This window comes from Manis javanica, chromosome 7 (assembly GCF_040802235.1).
Source record: "Manis javanica isolate MJ-LG chromosome 7, MJ_LKY, whole genome shotgun sequence".
NCBI lineage: Eukaryota > Metazoa > Chordata > Mammalia > Pholidota > Manidae > Manis > Manis javanica.
In genome coordinates, this window is record NC_133162.1 from 70,044,901 (window position 1) to 70,058,244 (window position 13,344).

The window sequence follows — 13,344 nt, forward strand, 5'->3', positions numbered from 1 at the left end:
TTCACTGATTATTAGTGATATTGAATATCAGTTAAAGCATCTTTTCAAAGATAACAAATCTGTATTTTTGTTATCAGAAAATCCCTAGGAATATTAACCCCAAACTAATAAGACATGTGAAGGACACCTATAAATTAAGAAAATATACTGGAATGTTATTGAGATTGTATTAAGTGTGTTTGTGTGAGAATTGTGAGAAAAGTCTTTTCCATGTTTTGTCTGTTATGATCATACTACAGACTTTTTTTAATCTAGTGAAAAATGCATGGGGAAAATGTGTAAATATGCTCTGTGATGCTAGACCCATCCCCATACAGATGTCTGTAAATCAGATGCTTCATTCACATACATTCTACACCGTTATACTGTTTTTATTAACCAACAGGTCCAGACTGTGATCCTGCAAGATCATCTAACTCCCTATTCTTATGCTCTAACACCACTGGGCCCATCCACAAAACAAAAGGAGGGTTTGTCAAACCATGTATATACCCACCACAGCATTTTATACCGTCTGCCTCTGCCTCTGCAGCTTCTGTTTTACTTTCGTCTCATGGAGTTGGAGTTTCTCAGTTGTTCTTTCCTGCCCAGCCTGTGTTGGAGTTTGCCACAGTGGTGATATTTGTCCACATGATAGCACATGATACTTAAACCTTTGTCTCTCATCAGTCCTTCAAAACTTTCTGGGAGATGGTAATCTCTTACCTAAATAGGATGGCTGCAGCATAGATTGATTGTCCAAGAGGTACTTTAATACAGTGGTTCTCAAGGTGTGGTTCCTGGTGCATTATTTCCCTGGGAACTTATTGGAGATACAGATTCATGAGTACTACCCCAGGCCCGCTGAATCAGAAACTCTGGGGGTGGTGTCCAGCAATCTGTTTTACTACTTGCTCCCTCCACTCCAGTGATTCTGATGCACACTTAAATTTGTGAACCACTGCTCAGCTGGTCTGCCCTCTCACACTTCACCTCAGCTACAAGCAACCTTTAGACCCTCAGAGGTCAGACTTCTAAGGATACAGGTAGTTTTTACATATCATTATATTTATATTTAATATTAAAACTTTTTCTCTATATAATTTGCTGTGGCAGATAAAATTAATGTGATGTGAAAAACAAGGAAATGAAGAAACTGAGACAAAGACAGAACAGTAGAAAAAGAAAATTAGATGAAACTGTGAACTACTCATACACAGCAAGCACATGGTAACTTTTGCAGAGGAGGAAAAGAGGTGACTTAGTACTTAACGAGCTGCCAAAGAAAAGAGAAAACGTGGTCACTTTAAGTGTTCAGGGAATCAAAAGATAATAACCTAGAGTGTGAAGAAGCATAGTTCTTTTTGATATTCCTTGTCCAGAGCCTCATACTGAGACTGGTGAGTATATTGCATCTTCCCCAATTCTCATAGACAAGCTGTGGCAGGCCATTTCTTGTATTGTCTCTCAATTTAGCTGATGACATAAATCCCAACCTATGTTAGTAACTGCCTTTCCTGAGGGATGTTCTTCAGAGGTGTGTTCAAGACGTTAGTCAGGTGTTTACCTTTCTAATAATCTGACTTGATCCGAAGATAAATTGTAGAGTGTTTAGACCTAGTCTTTCTCCACATTTTAAACATGCATTTTACCATTTGAGAAATTCAATCTTTATTTTTAGGGGCTGATATTAAAAAAGACACTTTATTTTCCAAATATAAAAGCATAGTATTAAGTGGAATGTAGTTCTACAAATCAGGCATGCCCCCTAATCTTAGTCTGGTTATTCCCACTTTCTTTTTCCTTGGGGTATCCCTCATTTGAAGACATAGAAAAGTGGATATTTTTCAAGAAATCCCCCTTAAATGTTATTTATTATAGTCAAGCTGTTAATAAGTGTGGTCCTCAAAGACTTCAGAGAGCAGCTAGTCTATCACCAGAGGCCAGCTCCAGGGATTTAACACCAGTAAGATCCGGGAGGCCCCAAGCATAAGGGAACTCCAGGCAGGTCCAGTAATAGAGGAAGGTGGGGGCGGGGCCAGAGGTGGGCTGAGGCCGCAGTCAGGCGGCGGGGGCGAGTCTGAAGGTTGGGCCAGGACCCAAGAGGCTCGCGCCTGCGCACTCGGGTCCGGGGGGGCGGGGCCGCGCGCGCGCGCGCGGTGCACGGGCTCGGGAGGGCGGAGTCCAGACGGGTATCGGCCGCGGGTGGGGGCGCGGTGTCTCTGGAGTCCGGCACTCCCTCAGGCCGCTGGCGCGGTGCTGGCAGTTGCGGGTCGGGAGGCGGCACCGGCAGGGATGTGACCAGCGGTCTCTCGCCTCACCTGCCGTCCTTGGGCCCGTAGGTCGCTGGGCGACCCGCAGCCGGGCCGCGGCGGAAGAGGCAACGCGACCTCCGCACGGTGAGAGCCGGGGTCGAGGCTGGAGCCGGGGCCGAGTCGGGCGGGGTGTGTGCCCTCAACAGCCCCGAGCAGGGGGCGCGGTCCGGGGGCTCGGGCCCACGCGCCAATCAACGGCCGTGGCGTTTCTCGGCCTCCTGCCCTCTGGGCGACCCTCTCGAGGCCCCGCGAGCCGCTTGAGGCCGCGCGGGCGTGGAGCGGGGCGGCCGGGCGCCCCCCGGCCCCGCGGGCTGTGACAGGCGCGCCGGGAGCCTCAGGCCTCAGAGGCTGCCGCCTTGCAGGAGAAATCTGGGCGAGGTTGAGATACTAGTGATTTGAGAGCCAGGGTGCTTGAGGGTTGATAGGGGAAAGTACCGGGTTGCCCCGAATGACTTTTTTTTTTTTTAATTAGCTGGGTCACAACAAAGACACACCCCAAAACAAATCCTGAGATAAAACTTTGGTGGACCACACCGTTGCCACAGGTTCACATGCCGCTTCTCTCTCCTTTTTAGACATCTGTATACATACATATTTTATGCACCTACTCTTTTGTCAAAACGAGGAATAACTCCTTTGGGGCAGTGGTTGGTGGCTAAGCTTGAGTTTGAATTTCAATAATTGCAAATTCATCTTTGTAGGCTACCCAGCCAGTCAGGCTTGCTGTTTCCAGACTAGGCCTTAGCCGCGTGCAAATTACTGATACAGGTACTCTTCGTGGCCCCAGATTGGAATGTGAATGTTTCACTTCCATTGGTGAGGTAAATTGAGTTTAAGGCTTTTCAAAATAGCCATTTGAAAAGCCATTCCTTTTCTCTTTTTTTCCATAAACATTAAAATATAATGGAACCTATTAATTTTGCCAGCTTTTTTTATTTTAAATCATTATCTTTGAGACTCGTTTACAGAGTTTAGTGTGGCTGCTCTTCTTTAACCAAAAGGAATTTAAGGTATTCCCCTAACTGCAAAAGATAGTCACAAAACATGTCATATATGGAAACGTTTTAAACATTTCTGAATTTTTGCCTGAGGTCAGTCTTGTTAGATATTGTTACTGTTTGCCGTTCTTAATTTCTTATAGATCTTTAGTATTTTCTAATTTGGTTGTTTGCTTTAATGTCAAAAACGTTGACTTCAAATAATCTTGAGGTAAAACCACACACTTTCTTGAGCCCTTTAGCCATAGTTTAACTGTTTTCTTCTGTCTTGTATTAATATGCATAGTAAGAAACTGCTAGAAATCATCCAGAGGGCAGGAATGCTCCATTAAGAAAAAAAGAATTTATTCTACCTTTCCACATCCAGATGTGCATTTTTTGTTTTTACTTTTACTCTTTTGAGTGTATGGAGGGAGAAGGAGACTTTTGATTCCATGTTTAAAAGTCCAATAACTCTCCATAATCTGTTTGATAAAAGTCAAAGTCCTTCAGAAATTCTGGTACTTGTGTACGTTTCTAATTTCATTTCTACCATTTTGCCTGCCCTCTCCATACTAATACTATTTAGAGTTCTTTGAAGATGACATCTTCCTGTGTGGTTATACACTGTTCCTTCTGTAGAGAATTGTCTCTACCTAGTAAACAGCTTGTCCTTCAAGAGCTAACCAAAATATCACCTCTGAATCTCTTCCAGGTATCTTAAAGCTCTTGTCTTGACTAATCTAATCAGTACATCATATATTCTGCAGTTAGCATTTGTCAATTGGTAGTTAATTATTTGTTTATATATATGTCCATCAGACTTTTGGGCTTCTTAAGGGAAGAGACCTTTGAAACTCTAGCACATTCTGTTTCGTGGCACACTTACTATGCAAAAACTATTGAATTCATTTTTTGAGGACTGCTCTCAATCGTGAATATAGTTTTAAGATAGGCAAAATGTGTTAACTACTTCTTTAAATATCAGAAAACTTAGAAAAGATGAATGCACAAGTTACTTTTAAATTTCCAAGAATGAAGTTAGAATTGTTGTTGGTTAGAATTGAAACCCCAGTTATGACAGGAAGAAAGCAACATATTTTACGACACAAGAATAAAAAGGGGCATGGCCATTTAGGATGCTGCTGCTTTGATCTTAAGGCTTTATTCTGAGTAATTTTCCGAAGGTCATGCAGGTAGAAAGGGACAGAGCTGGGCTACAATTCAGGTCTTTTGACCATCTGTGTATTTTACTGTTGCCCCCAGTTTCCTAATTCTAAGTCTTAATAATTGTTTTACTATCTGAATGGAGGATTTTGAGAGGCTTAAGCATTTATTGGTAAAAAGAGTATATTAAAGTAATAGAATGTTGATTTTGAAAAGAATTGACTGATTATGTGGTTTAACTTCTAAAATTTTACCCATTGAACTAAAGCCCAAAAGGGCAACTAACTTGCTTGAGGTTCCTTAGAGTCACCTGTGTCTCACATCTCTTATACTCATGCTCTTGTATTTTTCATTACTCCATAACGCTTCAGGGGAAAATGAGGGAGTTTTCAGAGGGAGAGCAAATTGGCTTGCATTTTCTCCCTCCTTGAATGCTTAACTGCAACTGCTAGGGATTTAGATCCCTTAAGTGGTTGAGAAACATGGTAATTCATTTGGGAATATAGAAAAACCTAACCTTCACCATTCTAGTTGGCTGGATAGTTTTTAACCTTAGTGCTTGAGGCTGTCTTTCCAGATGCCCTGTAACAAGGGGCTTCTGCTCACCCACATACAGTTACATTTTGATGGTAAAATGAGATTTAAATACGAGGTTACAGCTGGCTAATAGCATGGTTAAAATTACATGTATGGCTAGTCTCTGTGAGAAGACCCTATCGGATTACTCCTATGTGATAGGTTTTCTGGGGAAAAAAATCAATATTTGTAGTTTTATGCCACTGAAAAGTCAGTTTTGAAATGTGTACTTACTGTAGTGGGCCTGATCAATTTCAACAGGCTTTTTATTTCACAACTTAATGATCAAAGAAATAAAAAAAAAATGTAAAAATTGTCTTCTCATTTCTCAATGTATTACATGATCTTATACTATAATCAAAACATAAAAGTTTAATATTTGCTCTCATAATGTTTTCCTTTTGTGATAGTTTTTGTACTTTTACATTGTTACACAGTGTTATAGTGAGCAGAGTTCCTTGTTTTTAATAATTGGACATCTAAATGCTTCTCATTTTGCAAGGAATGCAGTTAACATATAGCAGCCCTTCATTTTGGTTCTTTGAGCTCAAGTGCCAGGAGGGGATTACAAGGTCAGAGGGTATGGAGGTTTTTGTCACTTTTGAAAAAGATTGCCATTTCTGAAAGGTTGTATTGCTTTACACAGCCTCCTGCATTTCGCTTGACCAGGTTTCTCCTATTTTTATTGGCTTTGTTTTTAAGTTTGTTGTTTAATAATGTGTATAAGGGTATCTGCTAAGAACACTATCCATAATAGAAAAGTAAATGCAGTAGCTTTCTAGTTTTATTTTTTCCATTGTATGAATTGTTTGTCCTTTGCCCTTAAGTTTACTGGAATCTTCTTATCATTTTTAATTTGCCTAACATCATAAATATATTGGAATCTTGAAGTTTGTTTCTGATCTGTTTTATTTATTTATTTGTTTTTTTATTTTTATTATGTTATTTTTTTATTTTGGTATTATTAATGTACAATTACATGAGCAACATTATGGTTACTAGACTCCCCCTATTAACAAGTCCCCACCACATACCCCATTACAGTCACATCAGCATAGTAAGATATCCATCAGCATAGTAAAATGCTGTAGAATCACTGCTTGTCTTCTATTGTGATATCCTACCTTCCCCGTATCCCCCCCCCGTGCTATATTATGTGTGCTAATCGTAATACCCCTTTTTCCCCCTTATCCCTTCCTTCCCACCCATCCTCCCCAATCCCTTTCCCTTTGGTAACTGTTAGTCCATTCTTGGGTTCTTTGAGCCTGCTGCTGTTTTGTTCCTTAAGTTTTTTCTTTGTTCTTATACACCACACATGAGTGAAATTATTTGATACTTGCCTTTCTTCACCTGGCTTATTTCACTGAGCATAATAGCCTCTAGCTCCATCCATGTTGTTGCAAATGGTAGGATTTGTTTCTTCTTATGGCTGAATAATATTCCATTGTGTATATGTACCACATCTTCTTTATCCATTCATCTACTGATGGACACTTAGGTTGTTTCCATTTCTTTGCTATTGTAAATAGTGCTGCGATAAACATAGGGGTGCATCTGTCTTTTTCAACCTGGGTTGCTGCATTTTTAGGGTAAATTCCTAAGAGTGGAATTCTTGGGTCAAATGGTATTTCTGTTTTGAGTTTTTTGAGGAACCTCCATACTGCTTTCCACAATGGTTGAACTAATTTACATTCCCACCAGCAGTGTAGGAGGGTTCCTCTTTCTCCACATCCTTGTCAACATTTGTTGTTGTTTGTCTTTTGGATGTTGACCATCCTAACTGGTGTGAGGTGATATCTCATTGTGGTTTTAATTTGCATTTCTCTGATGATTAGCGATGTGGAGCATCTTTTCATGTGTCTGTTGGCCATCTGAATTTCTTCTTTGGAGAATTGTGTTCAGCTCCTCTACCCATTTTTTAATTGGCTTATTTGCTTTTTGTTTGTTGAGGTATGTGACCTCTTTATATAATTTGGATGTCAACCCCTTATCAGTTATGTCATTTATAAATATAGTCTCCCATACTGTAGGATGTCTTTTTATTCTACTGGTGGTGTCCTTCACTGTACAGAAGCTTTTTAGTTTGATATGGTCCCACTTGTTCATTTTTTATTTTGTTTCCCTTGCCTGGGGAGATATGTTTATGAAGAATTTGCTCATGTTTATGTCCCAGAGATTTTTCCTATGTTTTCTTCTAAGAGTTTTATGGTTTCATGACTTACTTCAGGTCTTTGATCCATTTTGAGTTTACTCTTGTGTATGGGGTTAGACAATAATCCAGTTTCATTCTCTTACATGTAGCTGTCCAGTTTTGCCAACACCAGCTGTTGAAGAGGCTGTCATCTCCCATTGTGTATCCATGGCTCCTTTATTGTATATTAATTGTCCATATAAACTTGGGTTTATATCTGGGATCTCTACTCTGTTCGATTGGTCTATGGGTCTGTTCTTGTGCCAGTACCAAATTGTCTTGATTACTGTGGATTTGTAGTAGAGCTTGAAGTCAGGGAGTGTAATACCCCCACCTTATTCTTCCTTCTCAGGATTACTTTGGCTATTCGGGGTCTTTTGTTGTTCCATATGAATTTTAGAAATATTTGCTCTAGTTCATTGAAGAATGCTGTTGGTATTTTGATAGGGATTGCACTGAATCTGTAGATTGCTTTATGCAGGATGGTCATTTTGACAATATTAATTCTTCCTATCCATGAGCACAGGATGTGTTTTCATTTATTGGTATCTTCTTAAATTTCTCTCATAAGTCTTGTAGTTTTCAGGGTATAAGTCTTTCACTTCCTTGGTTAGGTTTATTCCTATGTATTTTATTCTTTTTGATGCAATTGTGAATGGAATTGTTTTCCTGATTTCTCTTTCTGGTACTTTATCATTAGTGTATAGGAATGCAACAGATTTCTGTGTATTAATTTTGTACCAGAACTAGTACTGAATTCAGGTACTAGTTCTAGTAGTTTTGGAGTGGATTCTTTTGGGTTTTTTATGTACAATATCATGTCATCTGCAAACAGGGACAGTCTGACTTCTTCCTTGCCAATTTGGATGCCTTTTATTTCTTTGTGTTGGCTTGGACCTCTGGTTCTAATGTTGAATAAAAGTGGTGAGAGTGTGCATCCTTGTCTTGTTCTCGTTCTTAAAGGAAAAGTGTTCAGCTTCTCACTGTTAAGTATGATGTTGGCTGTGGGTTTGTTATATATGGCCTTTGTTATGTTGAGGTACTTGTCCTCTATACCCATTTTGTTGAGAGCTTTTATCATGAATGGATGTTGAATTTTGTCAAATGCTTTTTCAGCATCTATGGAGATGATCATGTGGTTTTTGTCCCTCTTTTTGTTGATGTGGTGGATGATGTTGATACATTTTTGAATGTTGTACCATCCTTGCATCCCTGGGTTGAATGCCACTTGATCATGATGCATGATGTTTTTGATGTATTTTTGAGTTTGGTTTGCTAATATTTTGTTGAGCATTTTTGCATCTATGTTCACGAGGGATATTGGTCTGTAATTTTCTGTTTTATTGTGTCTTTGCCTGGTTTTGCTATTAGAGTGATGTTGGCCTTGTAGAATGAGTTTGGGAGTATTCCCTCCTCTTCTACTCTTTGGAACACTTTAAGGAGGATGGGTATTAGGTCTTCACTAAATGTTTGGTAAAATTCAGCAGTGAAACCATCTGGTCCAGGAGTTTGTTCTTAGGTAGTTTTTTAATTACCAATTTAATCTCTTTGCTGGTAATTGGTCTATTCAGATTTTCTGTTTCTTCCTGGGTCATCATTGGAAGGTTGTATTTTTCTGGAAAGTTGTCTCTTTCTTTTAGATTATCCAGTTTGTTAGCATATAATTTTTCATAGTATTTTCTCATAATTCTTTGTATTTCTGTGGTGGCCGTCGTGATTTTTCCTTTCTCATTTCTGATTCTGTTTACTTGTGTAGACTCATTTATTCTTGATAAGTCTGGCTAGGGATTTATCTGTTTTGTTTATATTCTTGAAGAACTAGCTCCTACTTTCAGTGATTCTTTGTGTTGTTTTATTTTTCTCAATTTTGTTTATTTCTGCTTTAGTCTTTATGTCCCTCCTTCTACTGACTTTGGCCCTCATTTGTTCTTCCTTTTCTAGTTTCATTAATTCTGAGTTTAGAGTGTTCATTTGGAATTGTTCTTCTTCCTTGAGGTAGGCCTGTATTGCAATATGCTTCCCTCTTAACATGGCCTTCGTTGTGTCCCACAGATTTTGCAGTGTTGAATTATTGTTGTCATTTGTCTCCATATATTGCTTGATGTCTGTTTTTATTTGGTCATTGATCCATTGGTTATTTAGGAGCATGTTGTGAAGCCTCCATTTGTTTGTGGGCTTTTTCATTTTCTTTGAGTAATTTATTTCTAGTTTCATAGCTTTGTGATGTGAGAAGCCGGTTGGTACAATTTCAGTCATTTTGAATTTACTGAGGTTCTTTTTGTGGCCTAATGTATGATCTATTCTTGAAAATGTTCCATGTGCACTTGAGAAGAATGTGTACCTGTTGCTTTTGGATGGAGTGTTCTGTTGATGTCCATTAGGTCCATCTGTTGTAATACATTGTTCAGTGCCTCTGTCTCTTTATTTATTTTCTGTCTGGTTGATCTGTCCTTTGGTGTGAGTGGTGTGTTGAAGTCTCCTAAAATAAGTGCATTGCATTCTATTTCCCCCTTTAATTCTATTAGTATTTGTTGCACATATGTAGGTGATCCTGTTTTTGGGTGCATAGATATTTATAATAGTCATGTCCTCTTGTTGAACTGACCCCTTTATCATTATGTAGTGTCCTTCTTAGTCTCTTGTCACTTCTTTGTTTTGAAGTCTATTTTGTCTGATACTGCAACTCCTGCTTTTTCTCCCTATTAGTTGCATGAAATATCTTTTTCCATCCCTTTACTTTCAGTCTGTGTATGTCTTTGGGTATGAAGTGAATCTCTTGTAAGCAGCATATAGATGGGTCTTGTTTTTTTATCCATTCAGTGACTCTACGTCTTGTGATTGGTGCATTCAGACCATTTACATTTAGGGTGATTATCGATAGATATGTACTATTGCCATTGCAGGCTTTGTATTAGTGGTTACCAAAGTTTCAAGGGTAATTCCCTTACTGTCTAACAGTCTAATTTAACTCAGTTCGTATGCTATTACAAACACAACCTAAAGATTTTTTTTCCCTCCTTATTCTTCCTCCTCCATTCTTCTTATATTATGAATCGTATTGTATACTCTTTGTCTATCCTTTGGGTGACATCTGTTTAGCCTTACGAATACTTCTATCTATAGAAGCCCTCCAAAATGCACTGTTGAGGTGGTTTGTGTGGAGGTAAATTCTCTCAGCTTTTGCTTATCGAAAATTGGTTAATCCCTCCTTCAAATTTAAATGATAACCTTGCCAGGTAGAGTATCCTTGGTTCAAGGCCCTTTTGCTTCATTGCATTAAATATATCATGCCACTCCCTTCTGGCCTGTAAGGTTTCTGTTGAGAAATCTGGTGATAGCCTGATGGGTTTTGCTTTGTGATCTTTTTTCTCTCTCTAACTGCTTTTAAAAGTTGTTCTTCATCCTTGATCTTTGCCATTTTAATTATTATACGTCTTGATGTTGTCTTCCTTGGGTCCTTTGCATTGGGAGATCTGTGCATCTCCATGGCTTGAGAGACTATCTCCTTCCCCAGATTGGGGAAGTGTTCAGCAATTACCTCCTCAAAGACAATTTCTATCCCTTTTTCTCTCTTCTTCTTCTGGTAACCCTGTTATGCAAATATTGTTTCATTTGGATTGGTCACCCAGTTCTCTCAATATTCTTTCATTCCTAGACATTCTTTTTTCTCTCTGTCCCTCAGCTTCTTTGTATTCCTCTTCTCTAATTTATATTCCATTTACTGTCTCTTGTACTACATCTAATCTGCTTTTAAATCCCTCCATTGTATGTTTCATTTCAGATACGGAATTTCTTAAGATTGAATCTCCATCTTAAATTTGTTCCTGAATTCTTGAATATTTTTCTGTACCTCCATAAGCATGTTTATGATTTTTATTTTGAACTCTCTTTTAGGAAGATTGGTGAGTACAGTTTCATTTGGCCATTTTCCTGGGGTTTCTGAGAGTTTGGTCCGAACCATATTCTTTTGATGTTTCCTAGTTCTGTGTGATACCTTCCAGTGCCCAGAAGCTCCAGTCTCTGGAGCTGCTTAGCCCCTAGAGTGAGGTTGGGGGTCATAGGGGAGTGGAGCTGGTGCCTGGGGTGAGGAAAGATCTGTTTCCTGATTCCCATCTGCCGTGCCCATCTCTGGTATTAGAGCCAGTGGGCCGAGCACACAGGTGTAAGCCTCTGTGCTCTGCGTCTCTAGCTGTTGGAGGTGGGGCCTCCTTCTGTCTGGCCTGATGCCAGCGCAGTAACTGCCAGTTTGTGAGCCAGTGTTGTCTGGCCAGGAGGAAGACTCGGCAGACTGCATATCACAGTGGGGTGCCTCGGAGCTGAGTAGCCAGCCACAGGTATGGAGCACCTGAAGCTCCTGCAAGTTCCTAATCTGCTGGGTGGAGCGCACCCAGACAACCTTGTCCCCCTATCCCTTCTCCTGCGCAGCAAGCTCCATGCAAACTCTGCCCCTTCAGCAGCCCTCTTGCGAGGAAGCCTCTCAGACTGCCTGCCTATCCCTTGTCCCAGAGCTGCCGGCTGTGGATCCCATCCTCCACAAACGGCTGGAATCTGTCTCTCAAGCACCTCTCCTGTCCCACCTCCCCATCCTCCAGAGCACCACACAATGTAGGTTTTCTGCTGCAAAGCAGACCTCCAGGGCTAGGTGTTTAGCAGTCCCAGGTTTCCACCCCTCCCAACTCCATTTCTCTTCCTCCTGCTGGTGAGCAGGGGTGGGGGCAGGCCTGGGTCCTGTCAGATCAAGGCTTTGGTAAGTTACTCTGTTTCCTGGGGTCTGCTCTGTTCATGAGGTCTGTATTCAGTCTGGTGCAGCCTTCTTTCCTGCTGCTGTTTTAGGGTTAGTTGTATTAACTGTATTTTCACACTGTCTGTGATTTCGGGAGGAGTTCTCTGTCTCACCTCTCACGCTGCCTTCTTGAATCTTCCTGATATGTTTTATTTTTATTTATTATTGTAGACTAAAGATTTTAAGATTACTAAAATCACTGACTTCAAAAAATCTTGTGATTTCATCCTTTGTGAGATCAGAACTATTTGCTATACTCTTATGTTCTTAAGTTTCTAGAGTTTGTTTTGTTGTATGTATATATCTTTAGCAAATTATATTTGGAGATGAGATTGATTTTAATTTATGTTGACTTTATACTATAGACAATCACATTCTTATAAGTATCTAAGTGAGTTTCCATTGAAACATTTCTTCCTGACTTGAATAGGAAACAAAAACAAAGCTAACCTAGTTCTTATCTTATTAATGGGTACTTTTAAAAAATAAATTATATTAAATGTAGATGAATCAAAATTTTCATGAATAGTATTTTGGTTAGTTGATGTTTTGGTTAATTGAAGATTTGTTGGTTCAGGTTTAACCAGAAAGTCATTTATGATTTAACTCTTCTTGTTAATCACTTAATATATTTGAAAGTAAAACCTTGGCTTTCTGTTTCCTTTGGGGAGTGAGATATTCTAGATAGATGAGACATCATAGGGCAATAGTTAATAACTGATTGAGTGCTGGCTACTATGCTGTTACTTGGTATGGAGTTTTTTTTTCTTTTTAGATAATTATTTTTTATTGAAGGGTAGTTGACACACAGTATTACATTAGTTTCAGGTGTACAACACAGTGATTGAACATTTATATACATGATAATTCTAGGTACCAGTTATCACCATACCAAGTTTTTACAATATTTTGACTATATTCCTTATGCTATACATTACATCCCGGTTACTTATTTATTTTACAATTGGAAGTGTGTACTTTTTTTTTTTTTTTGTGAGGGCATCTCTCCTATTTATTTATCAAACGGTTGTTAACAACAATAAAATTCTGTATAGGGGACTCAATGCTCAATGTATAGTCATTAATCCACCCCACGCCTAATTTTCGTCAGTCTCCAATCTTCTGAAGCATAACGAACAAGTTCTTACATGGAGAACAAATTCTTACATAGTGAATAAGTTACATGGTAAACAGTACAAGGGCAGTCATCACAGAAACTTTCGGTTTTGATCATGCATTATGAACTATAAACAGTTCAAATATGAATATTCATTTGATTTTTATACTTGATTTATATGTGGATACCACATTTTTCTCTTTATTATTATTATTTTAATAAAATGCTGAAGTGGTAGG

At 39.2% G+C, this 13,344-nt stretch overlaps 1 protein-coding gene across 16 annotated transcripts in view; it reads left to right on the forward strand.

Annotated features, from left to right (window-relative positions):
* Positions 1-1,818: 1,818 nt before the first annotated feature.
* The window catches only part of CCSER2 (coiled-coil serine rich protein 2), a 224,660-nt gene continuing 213,134 nt past the window's right edge, over positions 1,819-13,344 (forward strand). For 2 of the 16 annotated variants that reach the window (XM_073241107.1, XM_073241108.1), the window contains exon 1: positions 1,845-2,378. The gene's annotated coding sequence lies outside the window, so the exon portion shown is untranslated. Of the gene's footprint in view, positions 2,379-13,344 lie in introns of all 16 variants that reach the window. The other 14 variants (XM_037002671.2, XM_037002672.2, XM_073241111.1 and 11 more) reach the window with 13 other exon arrangements.